Below are 7,613 nucleotides of genomic sequence, written 5' to 3'. Positions count from 1 at the left end.
CCGCGGCCATTCTGCGCGACCAGAAGTCTAATAATCAACTGACCTGTGACTGATGCTGCTACTTTGTACACAGTCACTTGGATTTGCAAAACCGCCAGTGAGTGTCTCAATACAAATCCTGGCGGCTGCAACATTTTCATACTGTCACACAGACTTATGGGCCTGATTAAGAGTTGCACGTAAACCTGATGATTTAATGATAGTTACATGGGCAGGGTCTGTACTGTGCACGTTCCAATTACTGACTGCGACGGCGGTCTCAGTCCACCCTAATGGCGAACATCCCCATGCCGATAATACTGAGATTGCACGATTACGGCATTGTAATCATGCGAACGCTCAGTAATTGTGCACAGATCGTGCACTTTGTATGTCAGAAACGACCAGCGATGCGCACTCCCGCTGGTCGTTTCCGACATCAATCATCAGGTGAACATGCTGACAGATTGGGCATGTTCACAGATGATGGAGGGTGCCTACACTGAACGATCAATTGCTCAGTGTAGGCACAGCACAGACTGTGAAACGACTGAACGATTACAATGTTGTATTCGTGCAGTCGTTTTTTGATCTGCTAGTGGATGTGCTGATTAAGTCATAGCAGCCGTTTAGGGATGGGAAAGGGGCGATGATGCCCGGTCTTCTTGAAAATGGGGCCATTGTCGATCCGGTTTTCCAGGCGTGGTGAGGCCAGGGTCTGCGTCTCTGATGTAGCGTCACTGACCCCCAACAGCATGGGCTGAAGTAAGGGGGGGGCGTCAGAGGCGGTCGTTCCTGAGCCCCTACTAGCAGCGGTGCAGCCTGCACCCGCCGCTAGTGTAGACCGCAGTGAGCGCGGCCACACTACACAGTTCCAAACACACAGCCGCCGGCGGCAGCTGTGTGTTTGTTAGAGCAGCCGATGAGAGTCAGACAGACTCTCATTGGCTGCTGCGTCAACGGAGGGAGCCGGCTGGAGCTCACTCATGAGCTCCGTCTTCCGGCTCCCCCTGCAGCATGTGATGATGGGAGAGACGTCATGACGCTGACGTCTCTCCCATAGTGCAATGGAAGAGCCGGGAATCAGAGCAGGCTGCGGGGGTTGCGTTAGGAGCGGAGATTCAGGCAAATTGTGATTTTTTTTTGTGTGTGTGTGTGTGTTTGTAAAAGGCACTGCATAGGGGTTGGCCGCTAAAGGGGGCACTGCATAGGGTGGCTGCTACAGGGGTCACTGTATAGGGGGGCCGCTTCATGGGGGCTACTAGGGTCAATGCATAGGGAGGACAACTACTGCCCCCACTGTATAGGGGAGGGACTACTACTGGGGGGCAATGCATAGGGGGGGACTACTACTGGGAGCACTATATAAGGGGCACTGCATAGGGAGGGACCACTACTGGGTCTGGGGGCACTGTAGAGGGGGACCACTACTGGGGAGCATTATATAAGCACTGCATAGGGGGACCACTACTGGGGGCACTGCATAAGGGGCATTACTACAGTGGGCACTGCATAGGGGGGACCATTAGTGGGGGGCACTGCATAAGGGGAACTGCTACTGGGGATATTGCATAAGGGGCCACCACAAGTTTGTGTACCAGGGGCCACCACAGACCTTAATCCGGCACTGCCGACGGCGTGAAGACACCAGCCATCCTGAGTAACCTGAGGAGTACTCATATGGCCGATGTCACGCAAGGGATACAACGTCTGCGTCCTTACACGCAGATGCGGATCACAGAAGCCAGCAGGAGGCGTCTACTTACATAAGACACCACCTGCTGCATTAGTATATTATCACACAACTGCAGCATCCAAAGACGCAGCTGCTGTGTGTACTGCGTCCATCTCTGAATCAGGCCTTATGGGGAATATTCATTCAGACACAATATTCAATGACACTCCTGTGGTATGTAACTAAGTACCATTGATTATCTCTCCTACACTATGTGGTATACACAATATAATACTACTGACTGCGGAGGAGGCAGGAGGAGGAGGACTCAGGAGCAGACGGGACCTGTCACGTTAGGTTGCGCCTGCTGCAGCCGTTAGAGTGGGCGTGGTTAACACGATTGGCAGGTTGCAGACTGCGAGCTCATGGTGCTGTCGGTGGGCGGAGTCACTGTGCATAAGCAGCCAGTGATTGGTTTCCGCTCCACACTTGTTCTGCAGATCTGTGTCACGTTGCCAACGCCGCTCAGCCAATAGCGGAGATCGTGAGAGTTAGCGTGTCTGGTGCTGAGAGAAGCCGTCCGTGCATAGGCTTTCTCATCATCACACAGTTATAGCGGAGCACCCTGAGACTGGTGACCTCTCCAGCCTCGGCCAATCCTCCTTATCGCCTGGCTGGCCCGTGGGCCATTCTTTCGTCATGTGCGGGACGGACGCGGATAGCCAGCTGGAGCCTGGTGAGCGGGACGGGGTAACACGGGGTGTGCGGAATGAATAGCGGGGAGCTGGTGATGCGAGGACTTGCAAAGGTTGTGCGTAGTTCTTTATGTAGGTGTTGCCCAGTCCAGTGTAATGGTGGGGGTGGGGGTACCCTGCCTGGAATAATGATATGGGAGTGGGGGGGCTCTGCCTGCAGTAACGATGTGGGAAGGGGAATGTTATGGGATGATGTAGGTTCCTGGTATGAAGTAATGAGATGTAGGCAGGGGCGTAACTAGTGCTTTTTGGACCTCATAGCTACATTTTGAAAGGGCCCCAAATGCTTCTATATAGAGAGACAGTGGTTGTCCTTTCTATGACCCATAGTAGAGAAGAGTCTATCTCACAAAAGGTTGGGAGATATGTGAGTGGTGTATTAATGTACAGTTACAGTAACACTTCAAGCTAAAAATTAAAAATGCTCCCAGCTGATAACCACACTTGGAAAAAGGATGTACCACATTTTAACGTCATTTTAATATTATGTTATTATTACTTTTGTAATATGAATCAAAGTACTGTAAGAACTTTACTGTGTACTGGTGTTGGGCGTCTGTAGTTTGTAATTGTGAAAGATGCCTTTCTCACTCTCCACGTTCACACCCCAGTGAAAGACAAGTAAAAAATAAAATATAATTAGTAATAATTAATTAGATACATTTCTGTCATGACTGTGGGCTTAGGGCATGGGGGTTTTATTATCCTGGTTGCTAAAAGTTACCTAATTCACTAAAGAACATGAAAGGCAATCTCAAACTGTCCCCACCAATTTAAGTCCCCACTGATCCCTACTTATATCTGATTCCTGTCCCTACTGATACCTGATCCCACTGATTCTTGTTCCTACTGATACCTGATCCCACTGATTCTTGTTCCTACTGATAACTGATTCCTGTCCCTACTGATACCTGATCCTAATGATTCCTGTCAACACTGATACCTTTCTTTACTTATATCTGATCCCACTTATACCTTTCCCTATTGATTCCTGTGCCCACTGATACCTGATCCCACCTATTCATGTCCCTACTGATTCCTGTACCCACTGATACCTGATCCCACTTATTCCTGTCCCTACTGATTCCTGTACCGAAAGATGCCTTTCCCCAGCAATAACAGACAGCACAAAATCCTCAGTTACCTTCTCCTTCTACTTGCACACTCGCAGTTCCAAGCCACCGGTAGCCGACACGTAATACACAACAATGCGGCTCCTTTGATCATTATTTTCTGCTGCCTCAGACTGGCAGCCAGCAACGGAGCTGCAGAGTCCGCCCCCATCACCATCACTAACCCAGCCCCAACCAGGAAGCATATGTTGTACTCTGTGCAATGCAATCTCTAACGGCATAGCTGCCCCCCCTAAGCCATAGGTAGTGTCACAGTGTGGTGGTGGCTGAGCTGTTTGTAGCTTGGGAGCCTGTTTGGAAGTGTGGTCGTCACTTAGTCCATCCCAGCAAAGAGAACGAAATTGTCATTCTCCAGCATGACTGAGTGCAGGGGGTGGGCTGGGCCCTGGATGTGGCCCGACCCCCATAGCAGTTGCACCCCCTTCACCCACAGATGTAGGGGTTGCCCAGTCCAGGGTAATGGTGGGTGTCTGGTCCAGGGTAATTGTGTGGGAGAGGGGATGCCCAGTGTAGAGTGACAATTAAGGAGGGTTTCTTCTCTAGAGTAATGGTGTGGGAGAGGGGTGCTCTGCCTGCAGTAATGATATTTAAAGGTAAATGTAGACCAGTTTACAAAATATAAAAAGGAATTAGACCTTGCACCAAATCTGTTCCAAATACAGTCAGGTGCATACATATTGGGACATGGACAGAATTTTCATATTTTGGCCTCTATTCACCACCACAATGGCTTTGAAATGAAACAAACAAGATGTGCTTTAACTGCAGACTTTCAGATTAATTTGAGGGTAATTACATCCAAATCAGGTGAACGGTGTAGGAATTACAACGGTTTCTATATGTGCCTCCCACTTTTTAAGGGGCCAAAAGTAATGGAACTATCAACTCAAAAGCTATTTCATGGACAGGTGTGGGCTATTCCCTCGTTATTTCATTATCAATTAAGCAGGTAAAAGGTCTGGAGTTGATTCTAGGTGTGACATTTGCATTTGGAATCAGTTGCTGTCGACTCTCAATATGAGATCCAAAGAGCTGTCACTATCAGTGAAGCAAGCCATCCTTAGGCTGAAAAATCTAAACAAACCCATCAGAGAGATAGCAAAAACATTAGGTGTGGCCAAATCAACTGTTTGGAACATTCTTAAAAAGAAAGAACGCACCGGAGAGCTCAGCAACACCAAAAGACCCAGAAGACCACGGAAAACAACTGTCGTGGATGACAGAAGAATTATTTCCCTGGTGAAGAAAAACCCCTTCACAACAGTTGGCCAAATCAAGAACACTATCCAGGAGGTAGGTGTATATGTGTCAAAGTCAACAATCAAGACAAGACTTCACAAGAGTGAATATAGAGGGTTCACCACAAGATGTAAACCATTGGTGAGCCACAAAAACAGGAAGACCAGATTAGAGTTTGCCAAACAACATCTAAAAAAGCCATTACAGTTCTGGAACAACATCCTATGGACAGATGAGACAAAGATCAACTTGTACCAGAGTGATGGGAAGACAAGAGTATGGAGAAGGAAAGAAACTGCTCATGATCCAAAACATACCACCTCATCAGTGAAGCATGGTGGTGGTAGTGTCATGGCATGGGTATATATGGCTGCCAATGGAACTGGTTCCCTTGTATTTGTTGATGATGTGACTGCTGACAAAAGCAGCAGAATGAATTCTGAAGTGTTTCGGGCAATATTATATGCTCCTATTCAGTCAAATGCTTCATAACTCTTTGGACGGCGCTTTACAGTGCAGATGGACAGTGACCCGAAGCATACTGCAAAAGCAACCAAAGGCTAAAAAGTGGAATGTTATGCAATGGCCAAGTCAATCCCCTGACCTGAATCCGATTGAGCATACATTTCACTTGATGAAGACAAAACTGAAGGGAAAATGCCCCAAGAACAAGCAGGAACTGAAGACATTTGCAGTAGACGCCTGGCAGAGCATCACCAGGGATGAAACCCAGCGTCTGGTGATGTCTATGCGTTCCAGACTTCAGGCTGTAATTGCCTGCAAAGGATTTGCAACAAAGTATTAAAAAGTGAAAGTTAGATTTAGGATTGTTTAGTTTGTCCCATTACTTTTGGCCCCTTAAAAAGTGGGAGGCACATATAGAAACCGTTGTAACTCCTACACCGTTCACCTGATTTGGATGTAATTACCCTCAAATTAAATCTGAAAGTCTGCAGTTAAAGCACATCCTGTTTGTTTCATTTCAAAGCCATTGTGGTAGTGAATAGAGGCCAAAATATGAAAATTCTGTCAATGACCCAATATTTATGCACTTGACCATGTGTATATATATATATATATATATATATATACACATATATATATTGTGTATATATATGTGCGTTTTATATATATATATATATCACGCACATATATGCACAATATATATATATATACACACATATATATATATATATATATATAGGCCCTCATAAAAACGGGCATCATTCGGGAGGAGGAGGAGAAGTTATGGACGGATGTAGTGTGCTGGGCTACCTGGGTGTATGGAAGCAGCAGCCAAAGCCACGGCTGCTGCTTCCTGTACATAACAGTGATCACTAGTGTGATCGCTGTAGTTCCGGAGCCGCAGTGGGAGGGTGTCCCGCTAGCGGCCCGGACACATAGCTGCGGCGGCTACCAGAGCCGCTGCTGCTGCTCCTTCACACCTAGTGATCACTGTAGTTCCGGAGCCGCAGCTTGAGGGTGCCCCGCTGTCGGCCCGGATTCATAGCAGCAGCGGCGGCTACCGCCGCTACTGCTATTTACTGATGGAGGTGGAGCCGGCTGGCCGATCACTGCTGGCCACAGTGATCGGGTCATAGCAGCAGCTGCGGCTACATGAGCCGCGGCTGCTGCTTCTATGGGATGGGGGTTGCCGACAGTGCCCGATTACTGTGGCCAGCAGTGATCGGGATACGCTGGAGAGGCAGCCACGTTTGAAGAAGGACCAGAAGGTCCCTCTGATGTAGGTGGCTAATATTACTAAACTATAGGAAACAATTACTTAAAATAGACTAGAATAACTATGAACACCTAAACAGCAGAGTGGATTGAATGTTGGCTTTATGGGTAGATATATGTATTTTGTGTGTACATGTGGTAGGGAATATAGATAGGAAGCACCTCTGTGGCAGGGACTGATGTGAATTGCCAAACATTCTCTGTAAAGCGCTGCGGAATATGTGTGCTATATAAATAAGTAATATACATATAACAGAAATTGTGCAGCTAGGGTCACTCAAGCATGGTGATCTCTCATTCTGGTCTCCACAGTCTGTTGGACACGGGCTATGGCCAGAGTGCTGTTCCATGAGCTTGTCATACAGAAGTAATCAATCTACAAGTCTGGGGTGCTATGTACATTATGATGTACGCTATGGCATCACCTTGATGCCCAATGTACTGTATAGCAGTCACTGGCATGCTGTCAGTACATTATGGCAGTCACTGGGATGCTGTCAGTGCTGTATGGTGATCATAAGATACAGTCTTTGCTGTATGGTGGTAACTAGGATGCTGTTTGTGCTGTATTGTCACTCGGATGCTCAATTTAATGTGTGGCAGCCCCTGGAATGATCTCTGGGCCTGATTCACTACTGTTCGCAGCAGCGATTATGCACGCAATCGCCAGATTGTTGCGTCCTGCACATGCGTAGGCATCACAGTGAACTAGCCACTGCGATCGGGACTGCGATTGCAGTGACTACGCAGAACCTTTGCTGAGTGATAGACAGGAAGTGCAGTTTGTGGGTGGTGACGGGAGGTTAGTCGGAGAAACGCAGGTGTGCCAGTGTGTTTGTACGCCATTGCAGGGGCGTGCATACTTTATCCACTACGATGGCCTACGCAGCCTGAGGTCTCATAGCGTGCGTTGAAGTTAGCAATTTCTCTATAAGGTCAGAGCTTGTGCAAGTGTCCGTGAGGCTGCGTGGTACTCGATTGTACCGATGGTTTCGCAGTCTTCATTACAGATGTGTGCTAAGTAAAGTGGGCGTCCTTGTGTAGTGCTGCAAGGGAATAGCGATCGCAATGGATTAGCATACTATCGCAGTT

The 7,613-nt window shown here is 47.7% G+C and overlaps 1 long non-coding RNA gene across 1 annotated transcript in view; it reads left to right on the top strand.

The window, feature by feature from the left end:
• The first annotated feature begins 2,184 nt into the window (after nt 1–2,184).
• Nucleotides 2,185–7,613, top strand: part of LOC148481595 (uncharacterized) — a 90,656-nt gene continuing 85,227 nt past the window's right edge. The window contains exon 1 of the long non-coding RNA XR_015871899.1: nt 2,185–2,390. This is a non-coding gene — a long non-coding RNA (uncharacterized LOC148481595). The remainder of the gene's footprint in view (nt 2,391–7,613) is intronic.

Source organism: Taudactylus pleione, unplaced genomic scaffold (assembly GCF_031769625.1).
Source record: "Taudactylus pleione unplaced genomic scaffold, aTauple2 ptg000573l, whole genome shotgun sequence".
NCBI lineage: Eukaryota > Metazoa > Chordata > Amphibia > Anura > Myobatrachidae > Taudactylus > Taudactylus pleione.
This window is presented reverse-complemented; position numbering and strand designations above follow the sequence as displayed.